At 42.1% G+C, this 22,992-nt stretch overlaps 1 long non-coding RNA gene across 1 annotated transcript in view; it reads right to left on the reverse strand.

The window, feature by feature from the left end:
• LOC118212813 overlaps positions 1–22,111 on the reverse strand; it is a 46,604-nt gene extending 24,493 nt beyond the window's left edge. Inside the window, exon 1 of the long non-coding RNA XR_004762318.1 lies at positions 21,878–22,111. This is a non-coding gene — a long non-coding RNA (uncharacterized LOC118212813). The remainder of the gene's footprint in view (positions 1–21,877) is intronic.
• Positions 22,112–22,992: the final 881 nt, after the last annotated feature.

The raw sequence follows: 22,992 nt of genomic DNA on the forward strand, positions 1-22,992 counted from the left end.
GGTCAGTGGGATGTTCCTGAGGCTGAGAACCCATGTGACTCAGGCAGCTGACGAAGAAGGGGCAGCCTTCACTGCAGCGACGTGCTGACACAACCAGCTCACTTCCTTCCTGTTAGAGCGTCCGCCATCGCTGCCTTTACATTCACATCCCTGTCTGAAGAGCTTCAACCTAAAATACCCCCACCCCCCAGGCCCAATGTCGCCCCCCCCCCCCCCCTTTGCCCACCTTCCCCCGGCCCAACGCCCTCTGCAGTTCAAGGGCAACCGAGGTATTTCGCTGGAACACAGTCCAGGATGGCAGGAAAGAAGAAAAAAAAAAAACCCAAACAGAAAAACTGCAGGTCAGGTGAAAATAGCCCGGGGAGGGAACTCAGCAACTGGTCAGGAGAGGAAACACCGTACCACTCAACCACGTTTCCACCAATCACGTCTCCACTCAACCACGTTTCCACAAATCACATGTCCACCAACCATGTTTCAAGCAATAACATTTCCACCGAATCATGCTCTGCCAAATCGCGTTTTCCAGAAGTGAAACCCAGGTCGGTTTCACCATTCATGACGCTGACAGACTCTTTGACGCAAACGCTAACCGCACCATCAAAAGCTGTGAACTTTTTCAAGGATCACAATCCTGTTTCCCCGACAACAGGGACTCAGCTGACAAACAATCCATGGTCATGACCACTGCCTCATTATATATGAATTACAGCTCATAGAATATTGTATGCTGTAGTTTATTGAATATTAATAATAATAGTAATAATAATAAGAACAACAATATTCTCACAAATGCTTTTCCACACAAGGCAATACAAGAAAAGTGAAGAATGATAAAACAAGCTAGAGAAAAATGCAACTAAAACAGGTAAAACAGGTCATACAATAAAAGCAACAAGGATAAAAGAAAAATAAATCCAGAGAATAAAAAGCAAGTTTAAAAAGATGAGTTTTCAAAAGGCATTGAAAAGCAAAGACTGACTGTCAGGCCCTGAGCCTTTCTGGTGAAGAGCTGCACAGTGTGGGGGCCCGGACAGAGAGAGCAGTAAGGCGGTACGTACAGCAGTAAAGAAACTGGACGGCGTGCTCTGTGCCCTGTTCACAGACGAGCTCCTTTAGCGCACAGCCTGCTGCCCCCGGCTGCTGTACACACAGAGGCTCACACCCGCCACCACGCGCTCTGTTACACACCCGCCACCACGCGCTCCGTTACACACCCGCCACCACGCGCTCCGTTACACACCCGCCACCACGCGCTCCGTTACACACCCGGCCCTGGACACACAACGTCGTTCTCAGCGCTGTCACGGAGCATTACTGCGTGCCACAGCCTCGTGTCTGAACCGCCTCTCTGTCCTGGCGCAGTCATCGTATGGTGTACGGTGTTTGAGTTTACTCTTCTTCTGTTGTTCTATTTCTGACAAACTCATTTCCCTTCAGGGGATTTAAGTGTCTCTCACTATCTCTCCTCTCCATATGTCTCTGCGTGGGAATAATGGGCCACGCGGAAGACGACTCTGCCCTGTGACCTCCGGACATTTGTCCCTGGTGTCCCTGGTCTTTCCCCCGTCAGAGAAAGAGTCCCTGGACTGCCCCGTCACAGGAAGAGTCCCTGGACTGCCCCGTCACAGGAAGAGTCCCTGAACTGCCCCGTCACAGGAAGAGTCCCTGAACTGCCCCGTCACAGGAAGAGTCCCTGGACTGCCCCGTCACAGGAAGAGTCCCTGGACTGCCCCGTCACAGGAAGAGTCCCTGGACTGCCCCGTCACAGGAAGAGTCCCTGGTCTGCCCTGTCGCAGGAAGTGTCCACCTGATCAGGCTCATCACAGGAAGTGTCCATCTAGTCTGCCTTGTTGCAGGAAGTGTCCCTGGTCTGCCTTGTGACAGGAAGTGTCCCTGGTCTGCCTTGTGACAGGAAGTGTCCCTGGTCTGCCTTGTGAAAGGAAGTGCCCCTGTTCCATAGTGGGCCACGAGGGGACAAAGCCTGTCAGACTGAAGCACAAAAACGGGGGCTTGATCAGTCCACCCCGTGGGGCAGGAGCCTTAACACACCGCTGCCTAAAACCAGCTAGACTCAGACTGCAGGAAACCTATTTTGCAAACTTTCAAAACACTGGAGAAACAGAGATGGAGTCTCGAGTTGAATTCATTCATCTGGCCTCTTTTGCCGCATGCCAGAATGTTCCGTCCCACTGTGACCGTCTCATATCATTCAGGGGAGTGCCTTTTGATTCAACAATCTGCAGATCTGCTTTTGCAAATGTTTTTTTTTGTTTTTTTTTTTTTAAAGGCAAAAGAGGTCATTGATAAATCATTTACTGTCACTGCTCATGTTTTGCTCACAGGGGAAAAACCCCATTTAGCCGGCTTTTATTTTAAAAGATACTAAAATTACACTGTGATGGAAAAATCAATGGAGGAAAAATAACGGAAAGAAGGCAAAAAGACAAAAAGCAGGAGGAAGAAAAATTGAAAAGTGGACGAATTAACTCCCAAAACATTCTCTTAGAGCTTCCTGGCTCCACAAAACAGACATTATTAATGGAATGAACAATTCCAGTCGGAATATTTCATAACTGGATATGTCTAACACAACACTCCCCAAAAGCACTTTGGGGTCACACAATCAGTCAATCTCAGCTTTGAAGGAAAAGTGAATCTTTTCCACAAAGACCTTGCCCAGTTTCTAAGGCCCACAGGCTGAGCTTAGAGAGAAAGAGGCATGGGAGAGGTTTGAGGTTCGAGCCTGTATCTGTGGTACCACTGAGCTGAGAGAGGCAACCTGACATCACTGGAGCACAGAAACAGGAAAAACGTTCTGCAGTTTTCTACGCAATTTCCAGTCAGACGTAAACAAAAACAAAATGGCTCCTTATGGAACTTTCCGGTGATTTTTATTCCCAACCATACTCTTTACCCTGGGCGCTATCGATCTCAGTCAGAGAGCCACTCTGGGAGCATTTTGTCCAATCAGGGCTGTGCACGGCCCTATGCCTGTTAGGGGGGTTGAACCATGACCTCCTAAACCACATGAGCGTTCACTTTTTAAGAACAGCTGAGCAAACACAGATCTGACCAATCAAACAGTGGTCTCCAGGGACGCCATCGCTATCTGCTGGCCCAAAATGTTCCAACGCACACGAATGGATTTGAGGTGGCAAACCTGCAGGCGCAAGGTAAAGCACGTATAAATCTGCAAGCCATAGCCATATCTTTTCCTGACTGGTGTTTTCAGAACCACACAGAGGAAGGGGAGGTAAAAGAACACATGGGGGTGTTTGCATGAACGAATACCTTAGATGTTTTAGTTACACTCATGAAATATTTACACTGGCAAAAGGAGATCCTGACCAATGGGAGGTCCTTAATTAAACAGTCACACTTGTTCAATTGGGCAAAATAATCAAAAACAGGACAACGAACAGCACCCAAATTTGAATCCCACAAAGGTCTTGCTGGTTTCCCCTCCCATTCTTTATCCACGACCACCTCCTTATGCACAGAGAGAAGATGGGAACCAAGACAAAAATGGCAGGTGTGGGAGTTATTTTATTCACGAATCTGCTGACATGTTGTACATTTAATCTGTTATTTGAATATTTATCAATATGAAACATTTGGTTTGTTCCCTTGACTGTCGCAAAGATACTACAACATGGGAAGCACACTGGTTTCCCCTAAACCAAAGGGAAGCTCTACACCAATCACAGAATAGGTTGGTAACAAATAGAACAATGCCAATCGTAATTGGTGGATCCTCTCTGGCAGCACTCCATCAAGCAATGCAGAGATCCAGGAAGAACGACACAAGCACCCCGTCCCTGCCTTATTATTTCTAGTTGGGTCAGGGAATATTTTTTTTTCTCTGTATTTAAAGGTTCTAGGAGTCCTTCTGGAAAACGTACACTTTGCACCAAAATAAAAATAATTGTACAAATGTACACTAATAAATTTATTATCAGCTGGTTCAAGTGCAGGGGCATTGGATATGGGTTATTTCTGGTGACATTATGATTTAAGCAATGGACATTTATATATGTGACTCATATATTGAGGGCACTCCATTTTTATGGGACTATAATTTCACTAATATCAAAGCAGTGTAAAAAGACCCTAAATTACCAGGATCTGATGCTGTGGTTTGAAGCAAAACAATACACTTCAAGTAACTCCAAATGTACATATTTAGTATTGCAAATATGTATAAGTTTGTGAGATGAACACAATGAGTCAAAATAACAAAAGAAAACAGCAGGATTCACAACTGTTTGATAATAATTGTTTCCTTCTAGCAAGAAGAGGTCCAGTCCATTGCTCAAAATAGTCTAAACCTAAGCACAAAATAAAAAAGCTAATGAAATGATTTAATGTCTGTGATATAGCTCAGACTCCTATAATTATAAAATTACTGGCATTCAAACAAATGTTATGCTTCCTTAATTTTGCCCATGTGATAACGAGCGGCTGACAGATCAAGCAATCTGGTGTTTGCCCAATTTCTATAAAATATTTCCTTTGGAACATTTTTTTGGGGTTTGAGTAGAATGCTGGGACAAAAAGCCATCTGTTGTTGTGTTAAAAACAAACTGTTGAGAATGCGTGGTTCTAGTCTCTTTTGCATTTGCCAGAAGAAAAAAAAAAAAAATTATAAAATTTTTTTTAAAAACCCCCATTCAGGGACACTAGACCACAGTTTGGTTTACAAAGGTTGGACCTGACAGAAACCCTCTGGCCCGTTTCCCCAGGGAATTAACAGAAATAATTAAAAACATAGAAGATTAATTAAAGTAGCCCTTCGAACCATAGTTTAAAGACCCAAATACTTTGCCTGAACTCAGTCTGAACTCCATCTCTCTCTACACTAATTAGTGGCTAAACAGCACATTGGTTTTCACTAAACTGTGTAATAAACAGACAATGCTGTACAAATACTGGAGAATAAATATGAAATTAATTTTCGTTTCATTTGTTTATCACTCCAACCCCACACACGTTCTGGAGAGGACAACCAAGCGCTCAAACGGGGGCAAATAGTATCAAACATGAGTACTAGGTGCTCTTGAATCACAGGGAATCGAAGTAATCTTGAAGAGAAATGTAGATCCAGGCACTCAAAAAAGCAAACGGAAGAGATGAATTAAAAAGCCTTTATTTCATCAGGGCTATACGGCCCACACACACTCTGTCCGACTCGGTTCTTGGTTCCACTTTCAGGTGATATTCTCCCATATATAATACACGCCATGGAATCAAATCTGCTCATCAACTTTAAATTGTGATACAAGGCAAAGAGAGAAATAAATGATTGCAATTGGAGAATTAGTCAATAAATCATTATCACCTAAATTTGTCATCAGGTTTGAAGTACAAGAACAAAATTCTGCAGTCAGAAGATCTCAGAGGGCCAGTGGCTTGTGCTCTTGCTTGAAGGTTACGCTCAGCCAGAACGCTCTGTCGCTCTTAACATGACAAACAGCACCCCTAGTGATCAATCAGGAGAACTGCTCCAAACTGTCCCACAGACCCTGGTGGTTAAGGATTTAAAAGCCCATTCACATCAGTTACTTCAAGTGTGCTTCAAACAAGCTATCCCAAGTGACAAAGGCCTATCATTGGGTAAACTTTAAGGTGCCAAAATCACATTGCAATTAGGCTGTAAAGTTGGAAAGATCGCCAGTGACAGTATGAGAGCATGCATATTGGATAAAGTTTCTAAAACATAAAATCTGGGGGTTTTTACTCCTGGCACATGGGGGGACCCCCTTGTGGCAAACACTCATTTGGTATTTGATTAATCAGGGCTAATGAAATGATAACACTAACTGATTCAGTGCTTGATTAATCAGGGCTACCAAAACGACAACACTAACTGAGATTCAGTGCTTGATTAATCAGGGCTACCAGAACGATAACACTAACTTATTCACTGAGTCTGCATTTATATCACCTGATTCATCTGATACAACACAGTGAAGCTGAAAATATCATCCTGGTCAGTGCAAACACTCGATCGCTGGTGTTCACCCAAAACTATGCATGCACATATATTTAATCTTGTCCGAGATGCAACCATTCCCTAAAAAATGATAAAAGCTGTGATAAAAGACATGATGTGAACATCTTCTCATTCAATAAACTTGGAACCCCAGGGAATTGTGAACCAAAACCTTTTTTTCATATTTTCGCATGATCCATGGATCGTCCGCCAATATTTTGCTAACCTATAAATATGATTCACTGTTGAGGTGTCGACACTATTAATCGCTGTTAATCATCTAAAAAAAATGTTGCGGGCAGACTGTAGTTCTGGTAAACTTGGGAATATCCCTGCCAAATATTTACAGAAAAATAATACATGACTTTTGTTACAAGAAGAGTAGCTTAATTAACTATTTCTTTCCTGGAGGGAATTCACAGCAAAGAAAGATGGACACCGCCTTAAGGAAAGGCCCACCAGGACAAACACATTATCAAAAAAACCTGATTAATTTAAAAAAGATACAGTCAGCTCTATGACAACATGACTGCTGAATTAATCTATCAATAAGAAACCAGCCTACTTCCCAACAATTTTCTGTTCCTGAACACCAGGTATCAACATTCACATCCGTGTCAATACAGAACAATAAATTACTGTTGTTACTTCAAAATCTCCCAGCAAAATGACAATGGGCTCAGACTGTAAGCTGTAAACTATAGCATTCCATTAATCTTCCCAAAACACCAGTAAACCCACACAAGTAAGTGCAATGTTTTTTTATGAAATGGATGGAATCATGTTCTGTAATTAGGAAACACAGTGCCACAGGCGGTGCACGAGGAGACAAAATGCTTATGCGCGCAATTCACCTTGAAAAGGGGAGAACATTCCGGAGAAAACGCAGGAAAACACTCCCCCCAGGGGACAGGGACAATGTGCAAGTCAAGCTGAGTCGTGCTACGTGCTGAAACTGAGCCATTATCCAGATGGGACCGCCGGTTCTCTGGGAGCAAGAATATTCGGGATAACATTACAAATGGTGTTCAAGTGGACCTCAAAGGTGGTCCCTTTTTTTTCCTCTGAAAAATCCAAACTTAGGGTTTGGCCTGCTTTTCTGTTTCTTTTGTCAGACTCCTGCATATGGATCTTGTGGATTTGTTTGAGAGATTGGCATCACTGTTAAGCTACAGCTGAACAGGCTCATTGGATGAGAAAAGCACCAGCATGTTTTCTCACAGAATGACCCCAGGCGACCTCTCCTCTCACAGAGTATTTGACTAACATCAGAGATGCACGAGTGGAGAGATGGTTAGAGAGTGACTGACAGAAGCACAAAACCACTGGGAAAAGTCTCCAAACCAACGCTGAGAAGAAACTGGCTTCACTTCCTGAGTCACTAATAAAGCCTGCAAGTCTCTTTCAAAATAAAAACTACCATCATGGCATTAAGAAGTATGGCCCAGTTCCCATAATGCTCTGCTTTCATGCTGTTAATATGACCATCTGTTGCACATGACCATCCGTGGTACATGCCAGTAACCTCACAAGCTCCCAGCAGGAAAGAGATTCCTGAAGAGAACAGGATGGCTCCACTTCCACTTCCTGTTGGAAAAAACAAGAGTGGCGCGACAGATGAGTGGTAAGTGGTAGGAGGACCAAAGAGCGCACAATGACGAAGAGCTATCAGTCAAACACCACGGTTACCAGACATGGCTCCACCTACTTAAAAAAAGGAAGTTAGATCATTTTCGCCCACTTTATTCAGACACAGCTGAGAAACTGCCAGGGTGAGGATCAAATCCCCCGCCTGAGCAGAACTGTATAAGACTGAGAGACAGGTGCCCTACGATCTGCACCACGTGGACGGGTGTGTACCGACTTAATCCGGTCTTTTTAAAAAGAATATTGTAGCCCCCTCCCCACCACAAACTTAAAAAAGGACCAAAGGCAAGAGAAATACGAGAATCCCCCCAACCCCCACACACCCAATAATTGGAGCTTTTATTGGTCCATTGAGTGACATCATCATTTGGCATCTGTGCCTTATTTGTGACGACTCTCTGGATTTATCCGGGCAGATGTAGCGACCGCCTCCGGTCTGCGCTTCTCTCCCTCTCCCTGCCCGGCCCGGCGTGTTTTTAAAGAGCCTTCGGTGGTAGCCGCGGGCCCTTCGCCCCCGCTGCCCGACCCGTTTGAGATCAAAAGGCGCTCGTTTTGGCGGGACGTGCGGCTTAAATAACACGCCCGGGCTTCTTTTCCGAGCGCTGGGGAGAGGGATCGTCTGACAGCCACGTCTTTTTCGTCCCGTTCCTGTCGGGGGCGGGTTCAGTTAAACCACCACCATGGCCACCGCCGCCAAAGCTGCCGAGCACCTCTGCAGCAGGCAAGCGTGGCTAACGTGGCAGCAGGGAGCGCCGTCTCGTTATCGCCCTCACGGAGAGTACCGAATACGGCGCTCTGCTGGCGAGCTCTCGAGGCTATCCGCACCGACAGTTACGCCCGACACAATATATCAGCAGAGATCAATCTAATCTCAGCAGGCTCTGTTCTTGGTGGAAGAGCTACTGCTAGGTGCAAGAGCTACTTCTTAGCGTGAATACTTGACGCTTATGTCTACTGTACGTCTTCAGAAGGACTCTGGCCACAGTTTTCACAACCAGTTTAATATACAGACCTGCAGCCTCTTTATGGAAGTATAGTCGCCACCACGCTTTTTCATTCAGTGTAACGGAATGAAAGATGCAAGCATTGGCTTTTGAAGGTGTCATTTTACTTTTACTTTCCAGGGTTTTCGGTTGGAGTTCTGTTGCGCCAGCTGTGCTCTAGGTGAGGGAAACTGCAGCTGCATGCAGTCCTCCGCATGCGATGCTCCGCGCTACAGGCAGCGCAGGACGATGAGAGCACCAGCGCAGGTCACGGGACAAGCAGAGGCATCGGCTGCACCCACAATGCGCTTTTGGGAGGAGCTGTTGCCATGGTAACCTGAGGAACTGTTCCAGCGGAATCACAGGAGACATGTGCTAATGATAATTAATCAGTTCAACTAATCACAAACCAGTTCTGAACGGTTATGTTTTACATCACTGAAGATGGTCGCAGAATCGTTCCGTTACACTGCCCTTAAAATCTTTTTCAAGTGACAATCCGCTATCTCCAATGATTGCCTTTCCCTTTGTCCTGTTTTACTGAACCACAGCATCGGACAACTGGAACAGTTTCTGTCAAACTGCCAAGTTTTCTGGAATGGATTTGAAAATGCAGTTATGAGGTTGGGGTCCTGATCAATGGCAGTTCAAATGCGTCAGATTTATGTTGCAATCAATCGGGGTTGCAAAAGGAAGCTCAATAAAGGGGCCATGATTGAAAAACACGCTGAAGGTGATGCCACCACTTCCCAATAAAGGAACAGGTCTCAAACGCGGGCGTCTCTAACCCTGAGCAGTACACAGGTCTATAATGCGGGCGTCTCTAACCCTGAGCAGTACACAGGTCTATAATGGGGGCGTCTCTAACCCTGAGCAGTACACAGGTCTATAATGGGGGCGTCTCTAACCCTGAGCAGTACACAGGTCTATAATGCAGGTAACCCCAGGTAGTGCATTTGACTGGCAGGCAAGCTTGTTGAATAATGCATGGCGAGGAGGCTAGATGTACCAAGATTGTGCTGTAATATTAATCCCAATGTCAGGCTTGGTCAAAGACCACTTCAAATTTGAATTTGAATGTTTATTCAACAGGGAGAGTGAGAATGAACTTTTTTTTTTTTTTTTTTTAACACAAATGATTTGATGCAGTGTACCTTCATTGAGCTCTAAGGTCACTTCCACTGAAAGTCCCAACTGTGCAAACCAATACATAAGTACAAAACTATATCTGCCACCTACAAAGCTGACCTGATACACCCAATTTACTTTTGCATTTAAGCACAATATGTAAGCACAGAAAAACGTTTTATGTCTGAAATAAATTAATTCTGATAGCAAGCACTTTAAAGCCATACTATGCAGGATTTTTTAATCCTTTGTTTACAATCAAAGAATTCTCCTCCTCCATTTTCAACCTCGCCCACGCATCCCTGGTTACCCAATCGAGTCACAGACACACAAATTCATTAAGAACTACACATTAATTTCTCCCATCATTTGCCTGGACTGGACATTAGGCTACATTGTCCAGTCTGAACCACGAAGCGGACATTAATACAAGTACAAATAATTTGAAAAACTGACATTTCGATCAAAAACCAGACATCTGGCAACCCTATCTGTATAGGTAGAGGTAATGTTACTTACAGGTCAAAAAAGTCTCAAACACATTTTAGAATAACAAATACAAGTAAAGTTACACGAATTTGGCAAAAGTGCACAAAGACAGCGATTTCCAGTAAGTCATAGATATGTCTTAAAATATAATGAAATAACCATGCTAAGTTAAAAATCTTGCATACCATGCCTTTAACAAACGAAAGAAACAGTCACAGAAAATTACAGAAACAGCATATTAGAAATACTCCTGCTATTGAGGTCCATAAATGCATTGAACATTTAAATAAATATAAAAATATTCTCCTGTGCTTAGAAAATACATCACCTTGCTTATTATATGAATGGAAATATTGCCTAATATACTGAAAACTGGCCTGGATTTTCATACAAAAAATGACCCTATAGGGCTTTAAAGTCTAAATGAAACTGTACTAAACCTACTCAAGACCACGTATTGCACCATGATATGTGAGCCATAAAGGCCATACAAGCCAGATGACATGATGGCAAGACATAATTCTCACTCTGGGGAGTTTACAATGTCCCACAGACAGCTCTGCAGAGAATAAATGCAAAAGTACAACAGGAAAAGAATCCATGGTCTATGTTCAAGCCAAAGCATTTTGCTACTGTTACCCTGAAGCCTAGCCTTATGCGTCAGCCTCCAATTCCCAAAACATTTTGCCATTGAAAAGTGGCATGACTCCACCAAACTTTGCTAATGCACCAATAGAGTTAAAACTTCACTTCTGAGGAATCACAGTCTCTCTGGGCAGGAGCCCAGTTGGATGTGATGACTCAAACCCTGGGACATTCTCCATTCTCTCTCACAGAGCTGCCAAACATGTTCACAGTGAAACGAGTTCCAGTTTTTCACTTGCAATTGCAAGGGCTACAGGAAGTGGCTGAAAAGGCCAGAACCCCACATCATGTAACCCAAAGTCCTGGGGTTGTAAAAAAGTGCACAGAGTAACATTCCCCCCAGAGTAAAGCACCGCGGCGCAGAGCTAAGCATTAGTTCGTGTTTCGCTCAACTATCACCACCCACTTTGCTACATTAATTAACTGCTAGAACACCTTTCTCCTCCGTAACTCAAGTCCTCATTGGCTGGGCTTCTTACTTATTCATCAAGAAAAAACTGAGCAAACGGGTCGCCCTGAGGCAGGAACCTCACCGTCGCTGTCCCAGTTGCAAGGATCAAGTCTTTTATCATTGGGGGCGTGGGCACGTCTCCCGCAGATGGTACGCACGGACTGCTCGCAGGCTCCAAGCTCTTCTTCCAGAAGGATCGCTCCTTAATGAAAAAGTATACGCACTCTCGAACCAGCCGGTGAGGAGCTGCCCCGATTTTCCGCCTCGAGGCTGAATTTAAGAAATAATAATCATTTTTTAAAAGGCAACGGTGTGATTTGATTTGCGCTTCCTGACAGACGAGTTTGCTCATTTTCATTTACATAAATTATGATTCGGAAAGGAAAGACTCATAGTATGCATGCCGTTATGGGGTTAACAGAAAGACAGTTTTGACATATTTCAGCGAAAATACTCCCTGGCAGCTACATAATGCTTCTACTTTTACCGCACAGAGGCTCCGATTCTGAGAGGTGATATACAGTCTCATTTTAGCCATTATTCGGTGGATCTCGCTCCGGTGTGAATGCAATCCCGCGGCGCAGATAATGCGCAATGACGCATTTTGCCTTTGTGCCGCTGCTCATAGTCTCCCGCAGTTTGAAATTAGGGAGAAAGGGGATCCATGCCTCAATCCGCGGGTGGCTGGAGAGATTTTTCCTCTCCAGTCTCACTCTGCACTTCCCCGCAGTTGCGGTTGCTGTCACACTGTGTTCAACAGTTCGGCCGTAATCCCCACAACCTCAGCTACAGTCTCTGTTCGAACCCAAAACAGCATCGTGAGTACTAGATGGATTCTACTCATATTCAGATATAACTTTATAAAGGGATGTATGGGACAGGACACTTGAAACATTCTACGTCAAGTTTGGGAGATCACTTAATACATACTGAATACCGCAGTAACTAATATTAATAGAAAGCTCCAAAAAACCTGGGTTCAATTGGAAACCGAAGATGTAAAAACTACTTTAAACTTCTGCCTAGCTGGCCTGGTTCAGCAGTTCAGAGCAAAAATGTTTACAGACGTGGAAAGATGCTTAAAACAAACTCACAAATGAATTTTCTGCTAATACTGTTGGGCAGTGGCAGAGGTGTTTATAGTGATGAGAGAGCAGGTTCGTTTGGTTCCGTCAAGACAATGTGTATGAGTGTATGAAACTGAAGTCTCCATAACACCGTCATGACATGGACTGCTATGAGTTATGTCTAATTCTATTATTATTATTATTATTATTATTTAGTAGTAGTAGTATTTGTCACTGCAGGTAAATCATCATGGAAGGCAAGTGCACGTACTAAGTTTGAACAAAGCGAGATTCGCACACTTGGTACGGTGGTTCAATAATAAAGCTTTAATACAGCGCAGAGTATTTTCGGCTAGAGGCGTGCTGTATTAGAGCTTTTTTACGAACCACTATACCAAGTGCGCGAGTCTCACTTTGTCCAAGTTATAACACTCTTTTGACCCTGTACCTTAGCTATTGGGCCGGTGTGTCTGTATTACTGTGTATTAAGTGTACCTATTAAGCCCATGAACTAATTAAGACATTTCCATTTTTGAATGTGAATTTAAAAATAAATTTAAATTAATGCCATTTAATTATTTTATCCCTCTACTAAATTATCAATGGATATATCCTGGCCAGCTTTTGTTTGAAACCAATCAGATGTACCGTTCCAGAATTATAGATGCCCATGTGTGCACAATCAAGCTCAGTCTGAGCTTTTTGCACATTCCATATTATTTATTCATCAAGTCATAAAATGAGAGATTAACATTTGATAATTATTCAGGTTTTGTTGCAAAAAAATGACATAACAGGTAAAACATTTCTAAGCTTAGATTAGGGGGGGCTAAATAGACAGACACAATTTTTAAATGATTAATTTCACTGATTCCTTTGTTTACTATGATTCTTTTAATTGGGTTATATTAACTATGGACCTTACTATTTTCATCATTATCTGCTTTTTTATCAAAGGAGCTTCATTTTTTAAATATACTGTACATCTTCACGTGTCCAGCTTTTCAAATCATTACATCAGCAACTTGACCCTACATCAAATTAAAAGGCAGCAAAGTTCCAATGCCAACTATCAGGCATATCGTTTTTCCACAAAAAGGTACATTAATGTGAAATTATTCTAGAACTGACTTTTTATTTACCCTTTAGATTTTATTTACCTTTTATATACCTATTCAATTTTATTTTCATTTTATTTACCTCTTAAATGTTATTTACCTTTTATTGACCTCTAAGATTTTATTTACCTTTTAGATTTTATGTACCCAACAGCAGAATAAAGCCGGGTAGCTAATGGGGGGCTTGCGAAGATTTCCATCACATGAATATGGCAGGAATGTCAAACCAATTCATCAAAGATGGGTAAACTCTGCAGAGTGCTTTTGCTTACAGTCCAGCCTAAGAAACATAATATAATTAAAACAATGTTTTTCTTTTTTGTTGTTTTTTTTTTTTTTTAAAGGCAAGCAGTCTGCCGGACAGGGAGCAGCAGAGAGGGTTACAGACAGGGGGCAGCAGAGAGGAGTACAGCCAGGGGGCAGCAGAGAGGGGTACAGACAGGCTGGGGCTGGCGGGAATGAACCAGATCAACTGGGGGTGAATAAAACGACAGGGCTGGATTTGTCACGTGAACCAGCTCCCAGCGCATTTCCATGCCGCCATGGCCGTCAGATTTGGCCCCCGACGCAGCACGCCGCGGTATTCTTTCACCTCTTTCGTCCTGTCTTCCAAACGTTTACTGGCAACTTTGTGCTTCTTCATTCCCAATGCTTATCACAGTCATTCAGAGAGGTGCGATCTCTTATGAGCGAGTCACAGCCATGGCAATCACCCCTCTACTGTCAATCACCTGGGTTCATCTCCATCTGGCTCTGCCATGCAGTCCAATGGTACACAAGAGAAACAGATCATCTATAACAGGAAAACCTCAGACACGCACGCATTACGCAATGCTCAGCATCAGCTTCGGATAGAACACGTCATCCATAACAGATCAACACATCCTGGGTCTCTCAACCTGTCACCGAATCACCCCCATTTAATTAGTCAAAAATTGTCCTCTCCCTTCTCCACCTCAGCTGATGTGCGGTGGGCATTCTGGCGCAAAATGGCGGCCGTGCATCACCCAGGCGAGTGCTAAATGTCGGTGGTAGTCGAGGTGAGTTTCCCCCTCATCACTGTAAAAAGCACTTTGAGGGTCTGGAAAAGTGCTATATAAATTCAATGTTTTATTAATTAATTAATTAATTCATTCATTCATTCATTCAACGCTTTACACACTGCACACTGATATATTGTAAATACATTACATACAACAGAACATAAATGTGAAATAATTTTGCAATATATTCAGAAAACTGAAGATAAAAAAGTGTCTGCCATAATGAACGTATTTGTAATACATTACTGAATTTACTATTTATTAAAATAATTTTCATATTTACAATTTTATCAAGTACTGACTTCTTGATCAAATTAAATTGGGCAGCAAACTTCATTATCCAGAACAAAATTAAAACTGGCCACACTAACAGCAAACTAACCAACTGTACTTTCTCCTGGATTGAGAGGCACACCAAACCAAATACGCTGTCAAATTTGTGACCTAGAGGCCTTACACTGGCTGAATTCACACATTTAATTATCTCATTAACAGACAAATAGTATATCAGTTTGTGAAAAAAAACAGTGTTTCAGCTGTAGAAGGGCATTCTCTTATAGCAACCCCTCCATATTAAACTCTGAATAGGGAATAACTAGCCAGATATATATTTTTCGCAGTCGAATAAACGCAACCAATTACACCGGAGTAACTCTTAACAACCTAATATTTATGTTGTCTGTGTAAACATTGCAATTCCTCATAGCCCGTTAACAGCTAAATATGGCAGAGTAATCTCTCATCTGACTGTGAGGTATTTCATATTTATCTATTTTATTTGCACGATGCCTCCCTTACTCTTTGCAGCGTATTTATTTGCATCTTAATTAGGAACTCACTTCCTCTTCCTCGTGTTTTATCATCATTTGCAGTTGGCTGTCTGCATTTTTCATCGTCTAACTGGAGAGCAGGGAAAAGAACAGCTTGTTGTTGCAAATGAAGAAGAAATGAACATCGCCTGGATCCTTATAACTTAACGTGCTCATGTTTGAAAATAAACGTTTTTCACTCTGCTTCAGTCAATAAGACTAAAAAGCATTAAAAGAATTAGCTCAGAAAATATTTGGGTTGACAAAACATAAATGTGGAAGATTTAAAAAATATACAAGTGGACCTAACAACTGTAGGCTAGTAAAAATTCTAAAAGCCTCTAAATCAATGAAGCCAACTAACTATGTTACAGGTGAATGTTCAGAATTGATAAGCGTAAAGAAAATTGAAACACTATGTTTGCTACTGGAATCTTAAGACTGACAACGATGTTTAAGGAAGGAATGAACTAGCATTCTGTTAATACTCCACAAGGGGGCAGCATTGATCTACTTATAGGAATACTATTCATAAAGGTAGTAGTGAAATAAATATTTCACGATTTGCAACAGCTAGCAGGGCTAATCCACACACTTATGCCACATAGCAGTGCCTTCAATCAACTGCTGTTATTGGAATCTAAATTAGTGGTTGATTAATTCCATCAAATCAACACCATTTTTGCTGGTGATCCACTGATTTAACTTTCAAATGCACCTGAAACAAGCAAAGTCTGTCCTGCAATCCAATATAATTCTCAAATAAAAACAGTTTAAAAGGAGACCTAAAATGACTTTTGTTTTTAACCTCCATTGATGCCAGTGGGCAGTAGAGCCAAAATGGCTGCAGGGGGTCCTGTGGTAATACACCTGACTACAACTTGACACTGTTTACCGCAGACTTGCATTGTAACTCATAAACCACGTGCTCCTCGCTAATTCTTCCACCATCTTTGCGTAGGTTCACTGGCAGCAGAAAGAGCCTGAGATCAGGGGGCCTTTGCTTTTAGAGGCTGTTCCATATGCTGCCAGGAACAGGAAGAGAAACACAGAGGCGACACCGAGGGGTCAAACCCAGATTTCTACAGGATGCCTCACAGTGGTCCATAACTCAATTTCACATCTTTTATCTAAACAGGTAATTAACTCATTGGAATAATTTGACAGACACACACACTTGCTTCGTACTCAACAGTACTGAATGAATTTCAGAAACGATTTAAAAAAAAAAAAAAAAAAAAACCCCCCAACAACAGTTAAAATTCAGTCCAATGGCAGCTTACATTGTCCATAACATCAGCTGCCATTGGTCAGAATGTACCTGCGTGCTTCAGATGCGCGCATTAATTGGACATTGACACTGCTGCAATCGTAACTCTACAGTCTACCCCAACGCACAGGCAGTAAAACACGACATGTCTGCCTTCGCGGCTTCCTCTCGTTACCGCCGTGGCGCTGGAGCCCGCCGACCCGATTATTTACAGTGTGAAGGGGGCGCAGGTCACCTCCGAGGTCTTGGGACGGGACGGGACGGGGAGGCCCGGGCCCTTCCCCTTCCCAGGCGGAAAGGGCCGCTCCCAGGAGAGGCCGGCGCACAGCTGAAATATTAAACTTTGTGAAACCTCAGCTTTTTCTCTCGCTAATTTTCCAGCATACGGCACTGCTTGAGGAAGGGGGGGAGAGTTTCCTTTTCAGTGTTTGAGCGAACATCAGATTCCTCGCGTGAGAATATCGTATTGTGTGTGACCGATTGTGTTACCGGGTTTTTGTTGTTTTTTTTTTTTCCCTGTTTTCCTTTCAGCCAAATCCCCTGGCCAAGAAACTGCACCAGAGTTTCTTAAGGGACCTCTTTCGTTTGAGAAGGTGAAAATACTGTATTTTCATTCTCCATCCCTGCATTCACGGGGTCGAATAACCCGAGGTGGCGGCTCCAGTTCGGTCAAAACTCCCCAGGGTACACCGAGGGGACAGAATGCACAGAACAGTGTGCTTCCATGGGTGCTTTCACATGGTGAAGCACTGACCTTCCAAAATACTAAACCCTTCAGCTCTCAACAAACTGCTACTCTCAAAACATTCTTCAGCCAACACTCCGGCGACTTTCCCCTCAATGTTCATTATCAAACACGGTCCCTGACGTGAACTCATTGCGCTACATTCATTTAGCGACCACTCTAAAAGGAAAGAAAGTGAAAGGAACATGAGTGCCTCCAGCAGTTACGTAATGACATTCCCAGACCAGTGAGAGTAAGTGCAGCATCAATACAGCACTAAATGCAAGCTCACATGCAACAACCCGGAAACACAGCTTACCTACAGTACAAGTAGCAAATGGGCAACTGGCATTTCCAAATATGGACCAAAGAGGAAAAATAATTCAATACGGATACAAACGGACATATTTCACTGAATTAGGAGTCCACTGTGTGACATAAAATCATTTGTCAGTGAAGTTCATGAATTCAGTTCTTTCAAGTGAGTCATGCGCACACAACCTTATATCAAAATGGAAATTTACAAAGGACACAGAGATCCGTCAAGGCATGCCCCCACAGTAGAACAGTGTCACTGTGTATAACTGGCCCAGTTTGCCTGGTAAGCTGTCATAACATGACATTTTTACAGTGTTCATTAGATCACTAGCTAAAACAGCTTCCAGTACCCAATAAAATAAAAGAAAATAAAAAATACACATAAATGGCCGAGAGACTACTCTGGGCTCAGGAACAGGGACAGCGAGCAGGACAGAGCGGAGGACAGGTGGACTGGTGATTTTCAATCGGGAGCCAACTCTGATCAGTCCAGCTCAACCAGTGTAACAAAACCTATTCACTCCTTTACCTTGAGCAGAAAGCCCACTCCAGACTTGAGCCCAGGGACAGTCAACTCTGATCACATACACCACCGGGGGGCGCCGCTTTTCGCAGTTACTCAGCATTTTTGACCAGTTAAAGCAGCTGACTACACCATTAAACTAACAGCTAGCTTCTTGGGTCTAAACTTTTTTTTGTGTGATATCAGTGTGAACACAAAAACCAGCACTAGTATAGCGGTCCCTGCTATAGCCCATGAAGCAAAGAAACTCTGTCCCGTGCTCAGTTTCAGAATGTCAGGGATTAAGCACGGACTGCATACACACAAATTAAAATGCTATATATCTACACTCAGACAAACTTACCTCCAAAAGAAGCAGACATTGATGATTGCTCTATCTCCTCAACTGCCCCTGGCTAGAAAAATGGTATGCCTAATTAGTGCTAAACCTCACCCAGGACTGATAGCTATTTATATGATTTGTGGCCATCCAGCTTTACACACTCTCAAGTTCATGAATATAGTTTCAATCTTTTCTTAGACTGAGATGTTTGCTCAAAGTGACTACTTACACTGAAATAATTTAATAGTGTATAATAAACAAACCGCCTATTCATCAGTGCAGCACTGGCGGAATACCAAATGAAAATGTTTTATAGACAGTACTTGATTTCCCCACACACAATAATGGCCCTTTTCTGTGCAGTTCTGATTGGTTTGTATTGGCTCAGTCATTAACATCCGCCCCTAGGTAAACTCTGTGGATGATCGAGGAGCCGGTTTCCCGCACTTAAAAAAAACTCTTTCCAGCCCGGGTCCTCTTGTAACGGGTGGGAAACGGTCCAAAACAAGCAAACCAAGCCTCTGTCCCCAGGCCAGTCCGTTAGCCAGCCACCACTAGGGAGCGATGTTTACATATACTATTTCAAGACTGTTTATTTAGTATTAGTTTGAGATCATGCTTTGTAACCCTTAAAAAAAACAGTTTTCAGATGGTTTCAATTGAATAATTTTCAGAGACAAAGCTATGCTAAAAAGCCACAGCAAGTTGGCCATGCACACCTTTTAATATTAGCTACGAACATACAGTACAGCCCAAAAGTATTTGGCCACCTGTGTTTTTCTTTTTAAAGAATTCAGTTAATTTATGCATTTATTTAACAGACTGAAGTACAAACTTTTTTTTCTCCACTTCTACCTACAACAACAACAAAAAAAAAGAGTTTTACTTCATCTTAGATACGACTTTTCCCAAATAGATTTTTTAGTGAGTTAAATTACAATTAAACTAGTTATCAGAAGACTATCCAATCATTTCGCAAAGCGGGAGGTGGGAAGTGGGAGGGAGGTGGAGGGGACGTTACATTGAACAAAATCTTATATATCTTAAGTTTAAAATAAATAAATAAATAATTTTAAAAACACCTGTAGCATGTAGTGGAAGAAACACAGGCACTAAAGTTGTAACAAATTTGGCAAAGGAGCAAATATAAAAATATTGTGGCAAGGTTATTCCCAGTGATAAATTACAAAGAAGCTTAAGATTTCCAGGTGCCTTTAACACAATTAGTGCCTATTTCACTTGCGCTACAGAGTTAAGGGTTAAGTTTTAAAAAAAAGTTAAAGTAGATGAGATTTTGGTCAATTCCACCCCCCTCCCACTCCTCCACCCCCACACTGCAAAATGACCAGATAGATTTCCAGTAATCTGTTTAATTGTAAATAAAGTCAAAGAAGGCTATTTCGAAAGAAAGTCATGTCTAAATTTATTTTCTAAGTAAAACTCATCTCTTCATGTTAGTGTAGGTAGAAATTGAAAATGTTTTTACTTGGTTTGTTATTAAATAAATGTGTACATATCACCTGAATTTTAATCTACCTAAAGATTATTTTTTAAACTACAGGTGGACTAAAACTTTTGGCCAGTACTGTAAATGTGGTCAGAAAAACAAGACCTATTTTTAACACTGATTGGTTACTATTTTGGGTAAAAGAATATACACACCATTTAATGAATTTCTGCCCAGATGATGGCACGTAACAGTTCAGTAGCAATACTTATTTCCAAAGTGGTCTGAGCAAAAACATCAAAATCAATTTTTCACCAAGGTACTCGGATAACAATCTACCCTATTATCATACCCTATATATACACGCATTTCTAAAATGGCCTGAGGCAAGAATAAAACTGTATTTAAATAATCATCATTTTACTTAAAAGCACTGAAATTGATGTACAGTATGGACCAGCTGCAGTGTGCTTAACTGGGGTTTAAACCCCGAGAGCACGGAATCGCATCACAACTGGAACACCTAATCCTCATGTAACACATTTGGATAGCTGATCTAGGTGTGATGCAGTTCTATGGTCTGGGGCTTAAACCTGAGCTTTAAACTCCAGCTAAGAACACTGCAATTGGCCCTGTGCATTTGTAAATATAAGCTTAGAAAGGAATTAAAAGTAAATATTGTTGCCAGTGTCATAATTATTTACTTCCAAACCCTCCGACTCAAAACCGCACATTTAAAATATTTTGTTATTCAAGAAACAGTTTAGCAAAAGTAAAGCCTTAAAGCAGCAGGATTTATTTATAACACAAGTAAACAATGTTAGAGAAATGCAAAAACAGCGAAAACTACGAAATTGCGTGGGACAATTCTCGTAGCAGGCCAATGTGGGAAATGTAATGTTACCTTTTATTTCCACCACTTACGCTTCAATACCGCCCCTGGGCAAGAGTTCGACAGTTTGTCTAATGTATTACACATCTTTTTATTAGAATCGTCCATGTTTATTCAATTACTATGGCAAGTGATGGTGACGATTAGCCTACCTCCAAAAAAAGCTAACCGAAAACACAAACTAAAACACAGCTAAAAGCTATTAAAGCGCCTGTTTTTGGTAATGAGGGAGACAGGCTTGACCAAAAAAAAAAAAAAAAAAAAAAAAGAATTCCTAAAACCTAGCAAGCTGGCAAACGGTTTAAGAGTAAGAAAAACTTATCAGACGCACAGCATTAAAAACTGCTTTAATAATAAAGAGAGAAATATACCAATGTAAAGGAAAATAAATGCATCATCATTAATACACGCTACAAAGCAAAACAAAAGGCATAAGATCCGTACCACACACTTCTGTTTATAAGTCTATGGTTTTTGTTAAGAAGTGCTGACACATTTAAGTGGCGGGTGGAAAACTTAAAATCAACTCTGAGTGCATTTACATAAGACAAAAAAAAGCATTAAGAAATGCACAGGGAAGGTAAATAAATTGTAGTTTGTGTTTGAGGTTAAATCTATATTAATTACAATGCAGTATCCATTTAGTTTCTTTGTGTTTTTTTTGAACAGCAAGATAGTTCTTTCACTGAAAGGGTTGTGATATTAGGCCTGAGAGGACCGCAGTTATCTAAAAAAAGAGATGACGGCCCGACAGTCTACCCATAATTTGAGACTTAACTGGCTGATATAGGCATAATTTGGGTGCCATTAGGCCACTTGATCATGAAGCACTTTTCACTCTACCCACAGGACCTTTAAGAGGTAGCCTAAAGATAAACGAAATATTCACTTTCGAATGAAGTAGGAACCCCAGCGCTTTCTCGCCGATCTCTCCTGATTTTCTGCGTGTCCGGTAAAATACCCTCATAACTGTTATTTCTAGAATCAGTGGACGGTGCAGCCATACCTGTGAATAATGTCCGGGTCTGTGGGAGCTTCAGCTGGCATACCAATCAGCGATTTCAGTTAAACTTGATGCCATTTTAAAATTCTGCAAATTCAGCCTAGGTTTTCAGTACAAGAGGCAATCTGATAATATGAAAGTACTGCTTAGGTAGCTTATCTAAATGAAAGTTTTTAGACACGAAAAGTAGGCAGGTGCAGACCCAATATTTGTCCGAATCAACACACCGAAATAATAAACCAGTCAGGGCATGCGGCTGCAGCACGTCGACCAGCTGATCTCCCAATCAATGGAATGGAATAATTGAAATAAAAAGACTCCAGCGTGATGCACGTTGAAACGAAACCACGGTGATCGAGTTTGTGATAAATAAATCACGTTCAGAGACAAAACCGGACAAGTTTTATTAGGGAGGGGAGGAGTCATACCTTGCGTGTACGTGCGTGCAAGAGTAAGAGACGCATCATAAAATGGATTTAATTTAATGTTGGCCCACCGCTGCGAAAAAAATTAATGAAAACCCGACCGGCCCTCATTGAATATCTCCGCACTTCCCAACGACCAGTCAGTTGTAAGTTGCTTCGGCCTAATGCTCATGGCAAATTTATAAGAATTGTGGCGTTTACATTTAGCTACAACCAGAGCCGGTCCTGACCTCCCCGGGGCCCTAAGCAAAATTCTGCTAAGGGGCCCTCCTACCTGACCCGTGAGCCATGTAAACAATTTTACATTGCCACACAGTCCCACCTGACACCCCAGTGCTCCCACTACAGTCCTCCCTCCTTTAAAACAGTTTGCTCTATCTGTCAGTCTAAGAATAAGACTATTTAATCAGTAGTCAATGTCAATCCATTGCTTTCCATCTTCCATTAGTCCAGAGTTGTGAACTGAACCTTGACTGAGAGACTAGATAATCATTGTCTTGTTTTAAAATTATGTGCGCCTATGAGGAGTGCTATCACGCCCATATATTGTCTGGACTGAACCCCACAGAGGTTGCTGCTGGAAAGCGCAAGTTTAATTTCGTGCATGCGTATATGAACGCATGTTCACGATCTTTTCTGAGCTGCAATTTATAAACACAGTTGCCCGTTGGCGTTTATCAGACGTAATAATTA

This window comes from Anguilla anguilla, chromosome 14 (assembly GCF_013347855.1).
Source record: "Anguilla anguilla isolate fAngAng1 chromosome 14, fAngAng1.pri, whole genome shotgun sequence".
Taxonomy (NCBI): Eukaryota; Metazoa; Chordata; class Actinopteri; order Anguilliformes; family Anguillidae; genus Anguilla; species Anguilla anguilla.